The sequence below is a fragment of the Lolium perenne genome, chromosome 7 (genome assembly GCF_019359855.2).
Source record: "Lolium perenne isolate Kyuss_39 chromosome 7, Kyuss_2.0, whole genome shotgun sequence".
Classification (NCBI taxonomy): domain Eukaryota; kingdom Viridiplantae; phylum Streptophyta; class Magnoliopsida; order Poales; family Poaceae; genus Lolium; species Lolium perenne.
In genome coordinates this window covers 158,342,696-158,362,009 of record NC_067250.2, presented here as the reverse complement: position 1 = coordinate 158,362,009, position 19,314 = coordinate 158,342,696, and the positions used below count along the sequence as shown (strand labels likewise).

General features: G+C 41.2%; 3 long non-coding RNA genes across 3 annotated transcripts; 2 read left to right on the top strand and 1 right to left on the bottom strand.

Annotated features, from left to right (window-relative positions):
• Window positions 1–2,087: 2,087 nt before the first annotated feature.
• LOC127300956 (uncharacterized) lies at window positions 2,088–8,261 on the bottom strand. Its single transcript, XR_007851708.2, has 6 exons — window positions 7,932–8,261; window positions 7,747–7,843; window positions 7,504–7,581; window positions 6,546–6,620; window positions 6,272–6,384; window positions 2,088–2,375 (listed from the first exon to the last, which is right to left on the bottom strand). It is a non-coding gene; the product is annotated as an uncharacterized lncRNA (long non-coding RNA).
• Window positions 8,262–8,926: 665 nt separating this feature from the next.
• Window positions 8,927–11,798, top strand: LOC139834129 (uncharacterized). Its single transcript, XR_011749507.1, has 3 exons — window positions 8,927–9,560; window positions 10,558–10,619; window positions 11,588–11,798. It is a non-coding gene; the product is annotated as an uncharacterized lncRNA (long non-coding RNA).
• Window positions 11,799–14,011: 2,213 nt separating this feature from the next.
• On the top strand, window positions 14,012–16,842 carry LOC139834108 (uncharacterized). Its single transcript, XR_011749465.1, has 3 exons — window positions 14,012–14,611; window positions 15,606–15,667; window positions 16,632–16,842. It is a non-coding gene; the product is annotated as an uncharacterized lncRNA (long non-coding RNA).
• Window positions 16,843–19,314: the final 2,472 nt, after the last annotated feature.

Genomic DNA, 19,314 nt, shown 5'->3' with positions numbered 1-19,314 from the left:
TTAAGAAGAACAAACTACGAGCTAAGCCCCGTCCCACTCCAGGGTAATGTGGTTGCGCGGGTTAATTGTCACGGGTGAATACTTAGACGCCAAAGTTTTCGAAAACAAGATTTTCTTTCCAACCATCTTTGCCAAGATCCTTTCCTTTCATAAACACACACTTGGGTAAGTCCAACTCACCCAAGATTTTCAAAAATTCTTTTGAACAAGGTATTTTTCCAAGGGGGTTCCCAACCTATAGTTTTATGAAGGAACTAAGAGTCACAATGACATGATGCTAGCCATCATACCACTAAGGGGATGATAATTGAGGTGTTAAGGGGATCATACATACTTAAGATAAGCATGTATAGGGACAACATAATTAAGATGATTCAAACAGGGGTCATGATGTTAATCATCATACCACTAAGAAGATGACAACATGGATATGGTCAAGGGGGCATACATGCTTAGGGTAAGCATGCATAATGTGGGGACCCCGGACTAGCTGTCCGAAATTCCCTGTTATGTATACAGTTCACGATCCCATGATCAGTGCGCCGTGAACACATAACCGAACTGATATCAAATTACACCATCCATTACAAAGCGGAATAAGAAAATTACAACATGGTCACATGACCAATACTTACATAATAGCCTCGAAGGGCCTAACTAAAACATCAGAGTAGCATTATCACTTCAGCAGCGCAATACCCAAGTCATCTGCCATAACCCTACAGGCAACTGACTGGGAAGACGTTCCTAGCTCGCATAGACGTCGTCAACTCCTTCTTCATCCATCGTGTTCCTCCAAGTCTGGCCAAGTAAATAGCCAGGGACAAAGCCGTGAGTACATTGGAATTGTACTCGCAAACCATCAAGAAGGGTGCTAACAATGCTAACTAAAAGAGACAAGAGAGGAAGAATAGTTTCTCTTGTGGATATAGCATGTAGAAGAGAAGTAGTTTCTCTTGTGGATGTAGCATCCCATCATCACAGTTGAAGGGGACACTAAGAAGATCCTATGACATCTCTATATCATTATTGAAGAAGATACTTCAAAAGAATTCTACAACATAAAACACTAGGAAGGGAGTAACCCAGTTTATTTCCTTTCCGACCATCTCCATATGGTCATCACAATTTTCCCGTACCTTCCCGGTACTCCGAAAACAAGTTCCTTCCTTTCCTTTGTCAAACACTTTCATAAAACAAAACTCTTTAGGCTAAGCAACAGCCATTCCAACCGTCCATGACCGCGGACACGGCTATTCGAATAGATTTGACTCTGCAGAGTTTGCACACTTTCCCCACAAGATCCGCGAGTTCATCATGTGGGCATCATCCCCGCATATCAACTATGCCATGACAAAAACTCGGACATAGCCTCTCGCCTATTCGTCTTAGCACGGGATCCTACCCTATGGAGTATGTACCTCCCCGGCACCGTGGCAGCTCACCTCACTTTGAGCGTGGCTCCACCGCCAAGCCAGGAGACCCATAGTGTCTTCCGGACGGGTCAGCCCCGAAGGCCTCCCGTTATACTATTGTCTCCACCAACGACAATCCAGATTCAGGGGTAACCTTACCCTTATATAGTTGTGCGGTGTCCCATGTTAAGAAGAACAAACTACAAGCTAAGCCCCGTCCCACTCCAGGGTAATGTGGTTGCGCGGGTTAATTGTCACAGGTGAATACTTAGGCGCCAAAGTTTTCGAAAACAAGATTTTCTTTTCAACCACCTTTGCCAAGATCCTTTCCTTTCATAAACACACGCTTGGGTAGGTCCAACTCACCCAAGGTTTTCAAAAATTCTTTTCAACAAGGTTTTTTCCAACGGGGTTCCCAACCTATAGTTTTATGAAGGAACTAAGAGTCACAATGACATGATGCTAGCCATCATACCACTAAGGGGATGATAATTGAGGTGTTAAGGGGATCATACATACTTAGGATAAGCATGTATAGGGACAACATAATTAAGATGATTCAAACAGGGGTCATGATGTTAATCAACATACCACTAAGAAGATGACAACATGGATATGGTCAAGGGGGCATACATGCTTAGGGTAAGCATGCATAACATCAACAAGGTGGTTCACATACTTGGGAGCAAGTATGCAAAGCATCAACAAGGGGTTCAACATACTTTGGGAATAAGTATGCATAGAGTAGAGGACCAAAAATCACACATGATACAAGGAACCAAGTATATAATGGAGCAATGAGCACAACAAGAAGGATAAATAGCAAGAGATCAAAAGATGGCTTGCCTTGGTTGGCTTGTTTGTCCCTGGACTTCTCCAACTCCATCAAATAAGACTTCCAACAATATAAATAAAAATCCTCGTCCAATTCCACTTCTTCTTCTCCGAAATTGTTCGCATCTAACGCCGGAAAATATAAAAGGAACACAATCAACACATTGCACCAACTAAACAAATACGGAACAATCAGAAACTAACAACTCAACCAAGGTCTAACATACTAAAAACTTATAGATACTATAAAACAACTTTAAGAGTTTTTAATTTAGAAAACTCAATTTATTCACCTAATAAAGGCATGCGAGCCTCACAAAAGAGCAATTGCCTCTTTGGGTATCACCATGGCATAAATTAATTATCCCCTGGTATATAACACCACAAAGAATACAAGTGCATTGGTTAGATATCAAAAGCATCCATATTTCATTTTTAAACATTTTTTTTAAGTAGGAAATCATTTTCCTAGTTTATTTGGCTAATAGTCACTATACAAAAATAGGAGGTAAACAATATGCTACACTCTTTTGAAAACTTAAGCAAAATGATAGGACTAAGGTTAAGTTGCAGAGGTTTTGTTTTGCAAGAATAAAATATAGGTTGACCATTTTTAAATAAAAAGAGTTGGTTAAAGATTTAAATAAACAAAAGTTTTGGTACAACATTTCATGCGATACACACATTAACACAAACAGTAACAAACATGCATGAACAGAGACTAAAAGTATTTTTACTAGATGGCCAGTACTAAAACAAGACTAACCCAATTGGATTCATACAAAAACATTAATTTTTTAAAATTTAGGAATTAGAAATACTAAACAATAACCAGTGATCATGTTTAATACCTTAAAAATCGTACAAAAATCCTAAAAATATGGGGCCAGTGGCATTGGAAAGGTAATGAAATTTGTGATCCAACGCAATTGGTTTCATCGGATTTGGGTGAGTAAAACTCGAGTTATTTTGATTTGAACATCTCTGGTTTTTCAGCAATTTAACAGGAATTCAAATGGGCGGGAGAAAACTGGGCTGTCCAGGGTTTTCGTTTTGGGCTGGCCCAGGAGGTTTCCTGGTGGCGGTGGGAAAAAAAGAAAAAAAGAAAACAGAGAGGGAGAGGGGGCCCCGGGTGGGCCAGGCCGTTGCATGGCCAGCATGGCCACTTGGCCCATGCGGCCCTTGGATGCCGATCGGGCGACTTGGCCTCGTCGTCTTGACGATACCATGCAGGGACGCGGGTGGGCGGCTGGCGGCGACAGAGAAGAAAAGGAGGGCGGGGCTAGGCTCACCGGCGGCGAGTGGTGGTCGTCAGCGACGGCTGGGCGGGGTGGCGGCGAGGTGGGGCCGCCCAGGGACACGTCCGGCGGCTTCCCTTCCACTTGCAGTAGCTCCTCCCGAGGCTCCATGCTCGCAGCAGCTTCGGACATGGTTGACGACGGCGTGCTCTGGTTGACCTGGGCAGCGCAGAGGGGATGGTTAGAACGAGCAGGGCATGGCGAGCACCGAGGAAGGAAGAGGGGAGGGAAAACGGGGTCAGGGCTAGCTTATTCATCTCCCGCCACCTTGCGGTGACCACGGGCGACGGAGGTCTTCCGTCGAACGGCAGCCGGGGAAGTGCTGCAGTGCTCTCGGGAGAGAGCCTGTGAGTGAGGTGGATGGAGTGAGAGTGGTTTGAGGGATAGGAGGGGGAGGGGTGAGGCTTTTATAGCCGGAGGGGAGCGATGGGTAGTGCATGGGCGGTGGCCTTAGGCCAATCGGAGGGCGAGCGCGCGGTGCTGTAGTCCAATGGAGGCAAACATGGTGACGTCAGGGCGGTACTGGAGGGTGACGCAAGAGGGAAGACGTCAGCAGGCGCGGGAAAGGAGGGGGTCGAGCGGGAGGGGGGGTTCTGTGTGCGTGCGTCCTATTTTGGGGTCGGTCTAGGGTTCGGTGGGTTTGGTTTGTGGCCTGGTTCGTTTTGGAATAGAGGAGAGGGTCCAGGGAGGGGGGTTTTGGTGGGTTTAAGGACGGGCCAGGGGTGCTGCACAAGCTGATGCCAAGAAGAATGATGGCCCGGCCATGTTTAAGTAGGAAAGAGAGTGAAAGGAAAGAGAGAGGGTGGATGGTGGTGAGATCAAGTCCCATGCAAAGTCAGGGTTTGCACCACTATGCAAGATTTGGAAAGAAACCAAGAGTAGAAGGAGAAGATGGTGGTGGTGGTGATGGTGAGATGAATTTTTGAAGAAAGGTCCAAATTGTAGATGGGAGGAGTAGTGGGATTATATGGAAGGTTTTGTATTTGAGCAAGTCAAAAAAGGCTAGCAAAAGTTAATGGTTTACCACATAGATATTTTTGGTCAAACAAGAAGAAGGGTAGAACCATTAAGAAATAAATAGAAAAGCTAGATGATGGTGAAAAGAAATAAAAGGCATAGGTAGTGATGATAGAGAATAGATGAGGGAGATGTGGTTGATGAACACAAGACATTTTTAAAATTTTGAATTCAAAAAGGGAGGGGTCTTCACCACTATGAGAGTTGACCCAATTTTGGATAAGGTTCAAAAAGATCTTGTCTCAGAGAGAATTTAAAATAGCCACGAAGATATTTTGAATAAAACGGGACTATAACACAATAAAGCTAAGTGGCACTTTCTCAAAAATTATTTGGTAAAGCAAAGTGCAAGAAAAGGCATGTATACCAATAACATGCATTTTGGTGAAAGCAAAATAAAACAGAGAATAATTATATATAAAATATTTTTTGGTGGAAATAAGGTGATCTAAAATTCCACTCTCATTCCCTATTTTATTTGAGAAAAATATTTGAAAAGATTTGATAAAACTAGAAGTAGCTTTGGGATTAAACTTAGAGAAGAAAAAGCAATATGGTTTTGAGAATGAAAACTTATTTAGAGAGGAGTGATCTCAATGTCAGATGATTATTACACAATGTAGCAATCATCTCCACACTTGGTTTTGTGAAGAATAAAGAAAAACAAGAGGTAAAAGAGGAACAAGTGATCTAGAGCTGAAATAGTGGATAGGGTATAAGACCTAGTGAATATAATAATTTCAAGGGTAGAATGGGACATGCAAGACGTGGAAGTTGTAGAGGATGTCGCAAAGATGAGATCCATGTGTTGAGGTCACCAATAGCAGTTGTGGGTGCTTAAGAATCAATTGCCAAAGTTTGAACATTTTAAGCCTGCCAAATCAGATTGTTGACTTGGCTTCAAAACCATCAAGGACAAGTGGGTAAGAGAGTAATTTGGTTCAAGGCAAAGACATGATTGTGAAGTGCTAATGACAAGGTAGGTCTAGGGCTAGGTGCATTGCCTTGGATGGCAAGGGGTAGCTTAATCCAGGGGCTCCAAAATGGAACCTGGAAATAGATTTAGGACTTAGCCAATTTTTGTGATGTTTTAGGGTTCTGGACTAGGGTATGAGAAAAGGATGTAGTAAGGCGTAGATGATCCCAGGTTTTGAAACAAGGATGGGTTGAGCTAGATTATACCACAAGGATTAATTCTAAGTAGGCACACTCATGTTGCCATGAGTAGAAGGTTTGATGTAGTAAGAAGGATAACAACTCTTCCTAAGTCACACATGTGTTTTATTAGGTGAGTTGTTTGTTTTACCACTAGAGATGTTGTTCTTTGAGGTAGCTCAAGACAAAACCCAACAAGCAGATCAAGACAATTTATCTACCAACATATCAGAGCAATTCATTACAACAAACAGATCAAGGCAATTCATCTAATTAGTCTATAGAAAAAGTTTTTGTTCCCCCTAATTTTTGCACTAAGGACAACTAAACCAGGTTGCAAAAGTTGGGGTGTGACACATAACATAAAAAAAGGGGGTTCACATACTTGGGAGCAAGTATGCAAAGCATCAACAAGGGGTTCAACATACTTTGGGAATAAGTATGCATAGAGTAGAGGACCAAAAATCACACATGATACAAGGAACCAAGTATATAATGGAGCAATGAGCACAACAAGAAGGATAAATAGCAAGAGATCAAAAGATGGCTTGCCTTGGCTTATTTGTCCCTGTACTTCTTCAACTCCATCAATGTAAGAATCCCAACAATATAAATAAAATCCTTGTCCGATCCACTTCTTCATCTTCTCCGGAATCGTTCGCAATCTATCGCCGGAAAAATATTAAAGGAACACAATCAATCATATTACAGCAACAAAACAAACATACAACAACCAACAAACAATAGCTAACCACTCTTCTAAGGCTAACATACAAAAGACTTAAAGATACTACAAAGCAACTAGAAGAAAACCCATTTTATTTACCTAGTAAAGGTATGAGAGTATCACAACTTAGCAATTGCCTCTCTCGGTATCACCATGGCACAAGCTAAGTACCCCCTGGTAGATAACATCATAAAGAGGACAAGAGCATTAGTTTGACATCAAATACATGCACAAAGCATTTTCAAACATTTTTGGAAAAGTGGAAAATAGTTTTCCTAGTTTAATTTGCTCACTTAACCCCATACAAAAATAGGAAGCAAACCATATATCACATCATTTGAAAACTTAAGCAAAACAAAAGAGCTAATGTTAGGTTGCAGAGGTTTTGTTTTGCAAGCATAAAACAAGGGTTGCCCATCTCTACTACAAAGAGTTGGTCAAGGGTTTTAAATAAACCGAAACGTTTTGCTTCAACAATGCATGTCACACATAAACATTAGTAACAGCAACAAATATATATGAACAGAGACTAATAATATTTTTCCTAGATAGCCAGTACTAATACAAGACTAACCCAATTGGAATCACCCAAAAATATTAAACCTACAGTTTTAGGAATTTCTTTGAATCTGACTGTACAGAAAACAAGATCTGTAAGCCATAAACCGTAGAAAAATCCTAAAAATATGAGGCCACTGGCATTTGAAAGATATTTAAACAGAGGTTCACACACAATTGGATTTGGGTTCAAATTGTTTCTGAAACTCTCACAAATGGATTTACAAGTTTACTGCATGTTTTCACCATTTTCTTTAACTATGGAGTTGCAGAACAGATAAAGGTTTGAAACTTGTTTGAGATGATTAAGAAAATATTCAGTAATCCTACAGAATTGGAATCACTCAATTAGGTTCAAAAATGGATTTTTGATGAATTAAAAGCTAACAGCCATGTCTGCAGAACACACAGAATAAGTTTAATTTACCACAAATCGTACATAAATCATAAAAATATGAGGTCAGCTGCATCTGAAAGGTATTGAATAGGTGGTTCTTACCCAATTGGTTTCATTCAAAAAATTCGTTTCCAAGCTCCTGGTTTAATTCGACAAAGTCAGATCTGACCAGATCTTGATCTGTGAACCATTTCAATTTCAGGAGGTCATTTGAAGTGAAACCAACGCCAAAATGAAGGTACTGGAGAGGGCTTTCACCCACAGTTGAGTTTGCTCAAAAAGGTTTTGTAAAACGGAAGAAACCTAACAAACAGTGATTCTGCATGTTTGCAGAACTTTATTTACCATGCAAAATCCGTAACGGATTTGAGGATGAGACCAACGCCAAGTTGTAGATCTTTTCAATACCTATCTGTGGAACTTTGAATCACTCGATTTGGATCTGCACACAAGATTTGGCGGATTTTACAAGTTCGTACCAGAATCTGAAACAGCAAGATACAGAAATTACTGCAAGGTTTTGGACGAACTTTGCTCAAGAACTTCAGATCTGAGGATAGCTCAACCTTCTCCATGCTTGGACCAACATGCACCTGCATCAAGATCCAATCTAGTGAGAGGAGAAAGGAGAAAGTGAGCTGGACTCATCCAAGATTAGGGGAGAAGAGAGTGAGAGGGATGCTCTCATGGTGAGGGGAAGCTTGAGGAAGGAGGGGAGCTTCATCTTGGTGGCTTTCCATGGCCATGGCCGGCCATGGAGCTAAGAAGGAGCAGCAGCTCGTGGGGAGGAAGGGGGAGGAAGGTATGAGGGAGTGGAGTGTGAAAGAAATGAGCAAAGGGGAGTGGAGGTGGCCGGCCAAGTTCTTATATAGAGGGAGGATGGTGGCTGCCTCCTTATTTGATTGGTGGAGGTGGGTGGCTGCCCATTTATTTGTTGGGGTAGTTGGGAGGCAAGGCTTTCAAGAGAAGGAAATGAGGAGGAGTGTCACATCCCGAAATTTACCAAATTTCGAAATGTGAAATAAAAATAAAATCTAAGCTTGTTTGTTTGTCTTGGTTGAAAAATTGACAATGAACTAAAACTTTTTAGAAAGTTATTCCAAAAATGGAGTTTTCAAAAACGTGCATTGCATTTATATGCATCATGCCATCTTTGCTATCCCTAGAAAACTTTAAATGAAATTTAAATTTTAAACAGAAACCTTAAACCCAAAGTAATGCAAATAATGCCATATAGGCATATGTGCCAAATTCAAAATTTTCAAAATATTTTTAAAGTTGTTCCAAAATATTCTTCATTGAATAAGGAATCCGCTGATATTTTATTTGTATTTTTCTGAGTTAGGTTGAGTAACTTTTGATCAAATTCAGTTTTCAAATTAATTTCCAAATACTAAAATAAGAAAAATAAAATAAAATTTGTATATAAAAAAAAAGAAGCCAACGGGACTTGGCCAAGCCATCGAATCAACAGCCAGCCAAGGCTCACGCGTGCAGGCTCGCGCGACGCAGCAGCAGCAGAACGTCCGCGTTTCCTTTGTTGTTTTTCTTTTCTTTCTTCTTTTCTCTCCTCACACGCGGGGCCCACTGCCACGTCACCGTCACCATCAAGCTCCAGCCACGAACGGAGACACATGACTGCATGCGTTTTCCGTTTCGAAAGTTTCTTCTCCAATTGATTTCGGGCAAATTAATCCACCATTTAACGAGAGATTTGTTCCTACTTAAAGCCCTCGACTCCCTCTTCATTTCCCCTCTGTTTCCTCAAACAATCGTGCCCCCAGGCTGCCTCTATTTCACGCCGAAGACCACGGTATCTGCCACCGTGCGAGCTTGATTCCGACGACCACGAGGTATCCCGCCGCCCCGTTTGGTATCCACTGGATCCTCTTGTCCTTGTGCCCCTCCTGATGTCCTCCTTTTATTTTATGCCGCACCTGAGCGTTGTCGCCCGAAGATCACCGTCGACATCGCCACTCTGTCCGTGCGTCGCGACCACACGAGGAAGTTTAGGACATCCTCTAGTACATAAACAGATTTCCCGTGTCATGCCGCTCGTCGTCGTCCACTTCGCCGAGCCCACGAACGACCGGAGGAGCACCACCGTCCGCACTCGCAACAGCGCCGTCGTCATCTTCGAACAGCACTGCCACCCCACGGTAATGGCTTCGTGCATGTATGAAACATGTTTAGATTACACATAGTCAAATCTATCCCTGGACGTTAGAGCTAAATCTGAGCATCCCTATTAGCCCAATTAACTGAACCCTTTTAAGCCTACTTTGCGGCTCACGCGCATGTCTGTGAGCGATTGTTCGGTTCACATATTGTGCTAGCTAATTCTCATATAGAAAGTTTAAAATTCCTGAACAATAGTTTTAGAGCCCTGTTTTAGATGATTTTTCTGTTGTTAAGTTCGTAATTATATTCTCTATAACTTTCGTTTAGGAAGTTTTTCTATCCGAGCAACTTGTTCGGACACCACTAGAATTCTAACCGCGTATTGTAAAAAATCCATATCTTGAGTTCTACTTAGCCAAATTCAGTAAATTTAATTTTCCTAGAATCCTTAGAAAATATAGAATCCAATAGAACCGTTAGTTTCAAGTTTTGAATTATATAAAATACCCGAATTTCAAATGAGAAATCTAGTACTTTGCCATAATAACTTTAAATGTATAAACTCTATTTAATTGATTCCTTTGGCAAATGGAAGATATCGAACTTCTCTATCCATTAGAACCACTTCCCGAAATATTTAAACCCATTTACAAGTATTCAAATTCAAAAATGAGGATTTGAGTATTGTCACATAGAAATATCTCTATAACTCTTTTGGCCACAATTCTTATTGTCAAAGTGATCCTTGCTCTCATAACCATCTACCAAAACCATTTATACTTTCTTTTCCATGATTTCAAGATCATACCTATCCCAATTATCCATGCTTTTGTAGCCTATCTAGTCATTCCCATATATCTAGATGGTCCATTTCTGAGTATTCGACTTTATCCATTCAATCTCTCAAAGTCATACCTTGCAAGCCAAACCTCATGCCACATCTTAGTACCATAGAGCGATTTCCGATTAATTGTCTTTTTTGATTTATGTTGCTATGAATGGTGTGTTTATGTTGTGCTATCTTTATTCTTATAGTTTGTGCGGAGAGCCACGCATTTTGATTGAGAGAAAAGGGAACGATCTTCAACCACCAAAAGGCAAGTGACACACACCAAAAGTCCCAGTTTTAATTCTTGCACCGTAGTGTTTTTATAGTAGAAATGTCTAGGGTTTATGCTTTATGCTTGCTAGTAAATCCTAGTAGTTTAGCTACACCACTCCTAGACTCCTTTAGCCGCCATTAAATTTAGTTGTTACCTGCTATGCCATGGAAAATGTTTTGATAGAGGTTAAGGAAAAACAACTAAGTTTAATGAATTACCTGGGTGAATGGTGGAGTTATGGAGAGGGTGGCTGTATCAGGGGGCAAGACCCTGGTGCTAGTGCACACTTGCGGAAAGTCACCCAGGCTTAAAGAGATTGTAGACAAACCTTGCTCATTAGCTTTCCGTACAACCACATGCTACTATGGCTCTGGCTTGACAAAGTATGTTGTATGAACCCGGATCCTAGGGGCCAGGTGGTGGTAGAGGGATACTGTAGGTGGAACGGGGCCCTTAGGGAATGGTTCGGGTGATTACACACAGAAGGTCTCGGCCACGGTGCACTTTTTGTCCTCCCTCGAGCAAAATGTGCATCGAGGTAGAAGGATTGACCTGGCCATGTGGGTAAAGGTGTACAACCTCTCGAGAGTGTAAAATCTAAGTACTTAGCCGTGTCCCCGGTTATGGACAACTTGAGCGAACTGACAAGTCTTTGTTCGAAGATCTCCTCATCCCAATTTCTTAAATAAAATTTGAATGGGTGAACAAGGGTAGGAAGGTACATTGGGGCTTTACCAATGGTACTTTTAATTGTTACATTGGGGATTTACCAATGTAAATTAGATCGAAAAAAAATGTTTTGATAAATGATAGGGAAAAAATGGCTTTATTCAAAATGAACCTGAGCTCTACCAGCCAGATGTGCACGTAGGTATAGGATGCCTTTTGAGTCCACAAAAGTGTCCTTGCCAATACAATTCAAATGTATTGACCATTCGTGGCTGCAACGTATCATGTTGCAGGTTTTTCAGTCGATGAGTAAGGAAACGTTAGGGGTTACGAGTCTATCCTCAACATGCTCGCCTGTGGCACATGAAGACGAAGGACTCCATGCTGTCTATGTTTATTCGTTGTGAAACTCTGATGATATGCTAGCCTTGTGCTATGCAAATTTGTAATCCTTTATGTAAATTCTGGATCATACGATGTAATAAAGACCTTTGTTTCTTGGTATTACATCTTGTACTGTGTGTGCTAGCGATTGATCCAGGGACTAGCACAGATATGCACAGAGATCGGCACCTTAAAAGGTGAGGTCGCTACAGATGGTATCAGAGCATTGTGTTGACCATAGGTTCGTGACCCTAGGTTTGGATTAGAACATAGGAATACCTTAGGATGAAACATCTATCTAATCCTACTTCTATTAAAAAGACGGTTGATTTGTGAACTTCTAGTATTCTCATCTACTCCATCTTAAAAAATATTTTCCTCTTACCTTAGATGACCTACCTTATGAACCAATCAAGGAAGTAGAGATGATGACCTTGTGCCTGAAGTGAGGGACTGCTGCTTCATGTGACATTCTTCGACTTTGCTAGAAGTGTTGCATGGCCGGGAGACCAATGAAGAACGTCAATAAAGACTTCGATGTAGACTTCACAACACACGAAGATACACTGATAGAGTAGAATAGAAACTTGAAACATCCAAAATAGAAATAGACCAGACCACCATTTTTCTCTTTTATTGAACCAACGATATCCTAATAAAGTATTGATCTTACCAAATTGTGGTATGACCATACTAGTTTGTTTGTGTTTGAACCATGTTTCTTGATGTTTGTTAGATGATTGTTGTTTGCTGAATTGTTTTGATCTACTGTGTTTGGGTAGGAATTCTCCCTTAGAACCTTTCTATCTATTCTCATCTATACCCAACCCAGAGAATATTTTCTCGGCAACTCGCCATGAAGACAACAGTAGTGAAACCAACCCTGATGTTTCCTATCAAGGTGTAGAAGGATATAGTGTGAGATACGCAAAACCGTAGTTAAGGATCGATAGAAATGTTTTCAAAATAGTTCAATAATGGAGATTGAAACATTGATTCAAGTATTCCATGGAAGTTTTGTCAAATTTGTGAGGCTGACCAAGAGTTAGAATACCAGATATACCAAACTGAAAACAAGGTAATGATTGGGTGCGACATGGATTGGCCCCCATGACGACTACTCATATTGTTTGCTCTTGTTACGAGGAATGGTAAATCTAGAGAGACATACCTACAAGTGAGACGTCGCTGATAAGCCTGAACCTTAGGGTGGAGAAATATTATACCCTTATAGTAGGCAAGTGTTGCTAAGCGTAGGACTACAGCGAGATCGAAGATCCAACCACTAGATGAAGAGTGGTGGAAGGTTGTTGTCGAAGACACCAAGAAGAAAAGGATGAAGGATCTCATGAAGTTTTCATATTTTTGGTCTCCTGATAGACCCAAGGAGTGACCCATCAGTATCAATAGTAGTTCAACAATCCACCATTTGGATTAGAATCCCTACTATGAAGGAAACCTATTCGAATCACCTTGGAGAGATATGTTTTTCACTATATGTGAATGAACTTCGCCTATTGGATATTAACTCAGAAGCCATAAGCTATAGATGATTTTAACAGATGACCAGAGGTTAAGTCATATCCTCGGATGTGCCAAGTCATATCCAAGAAGACCTTAGCCTAAACCCAAGACCCAAGACTATCTAAAAAGGTTCCTTTTAAGGGTGGTAGCCCACCCCAACATATTCCAAACCCATCTTTCTTTCTAGCCTCTTCAAATCTCGAGGACGAGATTTCTTTTAAGGGTGGTAGTCTGTCACATCCCGAAATTTTCCAAATTTTGAAATGTGAAATAAAAATAAAATCTAAGCTTGTTTGTTTGTCTTGGTTGAAAAAATGACAATGAACTAAAACTTTTTAGAAAGTTATTCCAAAAATGGAGTTTTCAAAAACGTGCATTGCATTTATATGCATCATGCCATCTTTGCTATCCCTAGAAAACTTTAAATGAAATTTAAATTTTAAACAGAAACCTTAAACCCAAAGTAATGCAAATAATGCCATATAGGCATATGTGCCAAATTCAAAATTTTCAAAATATTTTTAAAGTTGTTCCAAAATATTCTTCATTGAATAAGGAATCCGCTGATATTTTATTTGTATTTTTCTGAGTTAGGTTGAGTAACTTTTGATCAAATTCAGTTTTCAAATTAATTTCCAAATACTAAAATAAGAAAAATAAAATAAAATTTGTATATAAAAAAAAAAGAAGCCAACGGGACTTGGCCAAGCCATCGAATCAACAGCCAGCCAAGGCTCACGCGTGCAGGCTCGCGCGACGCAGCAGCAGCAGAACGTCCGCGTTTCCTTTGTTGTTTTTCTTTTCTTTCTTCTTTTCTCTCCTCACACGCGGGGCCCACTGCCACGTCACCGTCACCATCAAGCTCCAGCCACGAACGGAGACACATGACTGCATGCGTTTTCCGTTTCGAAAGTTTCTTCTCCAATTGATTTCGGGCAAATTAATCCACCATTTAACGAGCGATTTGTTCCTACTTAAAGCCCTCGACTCCCTCTTCATTTCCCCTCTGTTTCCTCAAACAATCGTGCCCCCAGGCTGCCTCTATTTCACGCCGAAGACCACGGTATCTGCCACCGTGCGAGCTTGATTCCGACGACCACGAGGTATCCCGCCGCCCCGTTTGGTATCCACTGGATCCTCTTGTCCTTGTGCCCCTCCTGATGTCCTCCTTTTATTTTATGCCGCACCTGAGCGTTGTCGCCCGAAGATCACCGTCGACATCGCCACTCTGTCCGTGCGTCGCGACCACACGAGGAAGTTTAGGACATCCTCTAGTACATAAACAGATTTCCCGTGTCATGCCGCTCGTCGTCGTCCACTTCGCCGAGCCCACGAACGACCGGAGGAGCACCACCGTCCGCACTCGCAACAGCGCCGTCGTCATCTTCGAACAGCACTGCCACCCCACGGTAATGGCTTCGTGCATGTATGAAACATGTTTAGATTACACATAGTCAAATCTATCCCTGGACGTTAGAGCTAAATCTGAGCATCCCTATTAGCCCAATTAACTGAACCCTTTTAAGCCTACTTTGCGGCTCACGCGCATGTCTGTGAGCGATTGTTCGGTTCACATATTGTGCTAGCTAATTCTCATATAGAAAGTTTAAAATTCCTGAACAATAGTTTTAGAGCCCCGTTTTAGATGATTTTTCTGTTGTTAAGTTCGTAATTATATTCTCTATAACTTTCGTTTAGGAAGTTTTTCTATTCGAGCAACTTGTTCGGACACCACTAGAATTCTAACAGCGTATTGTAAAAAATCCATATCTTGAGTTCTACTTAGCCACATTCAGTAAATTTAATTTTCCTAGAATCCTTAGAAAATATAGAATCCAATAGAACCGTTAGTTTCAAGTTTTGAATTATATAAAATACCCGAATTTCAAATGAGAAATCTAGTACTTTGCCATAACTTTAAATGTATAAACTCTATTTAATTGATTCCTTTGGCAAATGGAAGATATCGAACTTCTCTATCCATTAGAACCACTTCCCGAAATATTTAAACCCATTTACAAGTATTCAAATTCAAAAATGAGGATTTGAGTATTGTCACATAGAAATATCTCTATAACTCTTTTGGCCACAATTCTTATTGTCAAAGTGATCCTTGCTCTCATAACCATCTACCAAAACCATTTATACTTTCTTTTCCATGATTTCAAGATCATACCTATCCCAATTATCCATGCTTTTGTAGCCTATCTAGTCATTCCCATATATCTAGATGGTCCATTTCTGAGTATTAGACTTTATCCATTCAATCTCTCAAAGTCATACCTTGCAAGCCAAACCTCATGCCACACCTTAGTACCATAGAGCGATTTCCGATTAATTGTCTTTTTTGATTTATGTTGCTATGAATGGTGTGTTTATGTTGTGCTATCTTTATTCTTATAGTTTGTGCGGAGAGCCACACATTTTGATTGAGAGAAAAGGGAACGATCTTCAACCACCAAAAGGCAAGTGACACACACCAAAAGTCCCAGTTTTAATTCTTGCACCGTAGTGTTTTTATAGTAGACATGTCTAGGGTTTATGCTTTATGCTTGCTAGTAAATCCTAGTAGTTTAGCTACACCACTCCTAGACTCCTTTAGCCGCCATTAAATTTAGTTGTTACCTGCTATGCCATGGAAAATGTTTTGATAGAGGTTAAGGAAAAACAACTAAGTTTAATGAATTACCTGGGTGAATGGTGGAGTTATGGAGAGGGTGGCTGTATCAGGGGGCAAGACCCTGGTGCTAGTGCACACTTGCGGAAAGTCACCCAGGCTTAAAGAGATTGTAGACAAACCTTGCTCATTAGCTTTCCGTACAACCACATGCTACTATGGCTCTGGCTTGACAAAGTATGTTGTATGAACCCGGATCCTAGGGGCCAGGTGGTGGTAGAGGGATACTGTAGGTGGAACGGGGCCCTTAGGGAATGGTTCGGGTGATTACATACAGAAGGTCTCGGCCACGATGCACTTTGTCCTCTGAGCAAAATGTGCATCGAGGTAGAAGGATTGACCTGGCCATGTGGGTAAAGGTGTACAACCTCTCGAGAGTGTAAAATCTAAGTACTTAGCCGTGTCCCCGGTTATGGACAACTTGAGCGAACTGACAAGTCTTTGTTCGAAGATCTCCTCATCCCAATTTCTTAAATAAAATTTGAATGGGTGAACAAGGGTAGGAAGGTACATTGGGGCTTTACCAATGGTACTTTTAATTGTTACATTGGGGATTTACCAATGTAAATTAGATCGAAAAAAAAATGTTTTGATAAATGATAGGGAAAAAATGGCTTTATGCAAAATGAACATGAGCTCTACCAGCCAGATGTGCACGTAGGTATAGGATGCCTTTTGAGTCCACAAAAGTGTCCTTGCCAATACAATTCAAATGTATTGACCATTCGTGGCTGCAACGTATCATGTTGCAGGTTTTTCAGTCGATGAGTAAGGAAACGTTAGGGGTTACGAGTCTATCCTCAACATGCTCGCCTGTGGCACATGAAGACGAAGGACTCCATGCTGTCTATGTTTATTCGTTGTGAAACTCTGATGATATGCTAGCCTTGTGCTATGCAAATTTGTAATCCTTTATGTAAATTCTGGATCATACGATGTAATAAAGACCTTTGTTTCTTGGTATTACATCTTGTACTGTGTGTGCTAGCGATTGATCCAGGGACTAGCACAGATATGCACAGAGATCGGCACCTTAAAAGGTGAGGTCGCTACAAGGAGGGGCTGGCCGAATTTCAAGTCATGGCCGGCTCCTTTCTTGTCATGAGCAAGTGAGAAATGTGAGAGAGAGGCACAACATTCATGTGAATAGATTCAATGCATGATGTTGAGGAGGTAATGTCAATGAGTGATTTTGATGATGATAAGATAGGAGTAGATACATATAGATAAAAATAATGGGGAGGGTGATATGTGCTCGGAAGATAATTGTTACCACTTTGGTTGTGAAAAATATAAGAGGAAAATATACCCAATGGTATAATTGATGATTAGAAGTTTTCTCTAGAATTCCCATTTTGGAAGGATTGGGATTGACCACATGCAACAGTGCATGAGCATGGCAAGGTAGATGGGTGGTGATGGTGTTTTGGTGAAGTAAAAATAAAAAGAGATAGATGATAATAACATTGGTGCCAAGTTTGAAGAATAAAGAAATTTGATCAAATTATCAATTTGTCCAAGAGATGATGGTGGTGAAGATGATTTAGACAATTATAGAGCAAGGCTAAGAGAGATGGTGAGTGAAATAACCATATACTCACAAGGATGAATATGGTGACACAAATCTTCAATTCATGAGGTCAAGGTGATGATGGTAAATAATAGAGAATTGAGAGGGTATGATGAAATATAACTTGTTCTTCAAACAAGAGGTCAATTGGGAGTGATTTGAAAGTATCAAATGATCATCCCTTTGATCAAGAATTGGAGAATGGGGGAATACCATATGGTAGATCAGAGGTGTGCATAATATGTGCAAGGGTTGCCATTTGAAAAAGGATTTATTTGAAAGGTATATGGAACACCTCAATTGCCTAGGGAAAATTGGGAATGAACTCAAGTGGAATAGAATTTGAAATGTTGAGAGAACTAGTCGGAACATAGGAGTTCAAAATGTTCTACTTACTTTCTCAAGTGAAGTAGAGTTTTTCTCCAATGTAAAAATAAGCAAGAGGGAAAACAAGAAATGGTATAGGTACCATAAACAAGCCTTTTGTTAAAAAGAAGGCAAGATAGAAAATAATGTTTTTAGAAATCAGTACTAGGTAGAAATGGGATGAGAAAACAAAACCCATTTCAGTTCCTTGTTTTCCTTGAAGAAATATCTTGAAAAGCTTTAGTAAAACTAGAAGTAGTTTTGTGATCAAAACTAGAGAAGGAAAATAAATAGGATTTTTTAGAGAGAAAACTAATTTAGGAAGAAGTGTTCTAAAGGGTAGATGATGGCTACAAAATGTACCCACCATTCCCACTCTTGGTTTTGTGAAGATTAAACTTGAATAAAAACAAGAGGTAAAAGTAAAGAAAATGATCTAGTGCAGAAACACTAGATAAGGTATGAGATCAAGTTGGATATAGGAGTTGCAAGGATAGACTGAGACATGCAAGACGTGGAGGTTGAAGAGGGTATTGCACAGATGCGATCGATGCATTGAAGTCAACAATAACAGTTGTGGGTGCTTAGAGATCAATTGCCAAAGTCTAGACATTTTAAGCCTGTCAACACAGATGGTCGACATGGCCTCAAAACCAACAAGGATGAGTGGGTATAAGAGAGGGATGTAGCTAGGGGTAGATGATCCCAAGTTTTGAATTAAGGACTGATGTAGCCCCGGTCACCGACGTCGCTACACCAAGACCAACAAGTCCCCCAAGTGGACCGATGACGCGAGCCCGAGTCAAAGCGCTACATGATAAGGTGAACTCACTCCTCACTACCCTTGATCTTGATACCCCATTGGATGGACTGCTACCTCAGGCCGATATGCTTTGTGTTATCAGATATGAACCTCGAGAGAAGGACGTCGCAGCAGACCCGAAGATGGACAAGGAAGGAGGAGGAGAAGAGTGGCCGCCGAAGGACGCCCTCGGGGCCGGCAGATCGTCGGCCTCCGGGCACCGGCTGCCGGCCTGCTCACCCTAAGATCGCTGCCTCAAGCCTCAAAGATCGCACTGCTCACCCGGCACTGCCGGCCACGGTTCCATCGCTGCCCTTCCAGTGAAGACGCGACCAGCGGCACCTGCTCGAACCACGGCAGACTGCCCCAGCACTGCCGGCCAATCATCACCGGCAACGCTGGCCAAGCCCTGTTGACTTCATCTCAACCGTTGATTTCGCATCTATGGACCAGGATAATTTATGTAGTGCCGATTTTACCCCTGTACGAATCTGGACCTATAAGTACCTCACCCCTTCCCCGGATTAGGGTTAGACTTGTTTTGAACTCAAACCTACCTTTGAGCTTAGTCTCCCTTGGGTATCATCCCTACGTAATCAAGGCACCTTGGTTGTTGACTTTGATCTTGTTGAGTGAGATTCTAGTACAAGTTACTCTCTCTCCCTCACCAAGCTCTTCCTCTCCAACCCCAATCTCT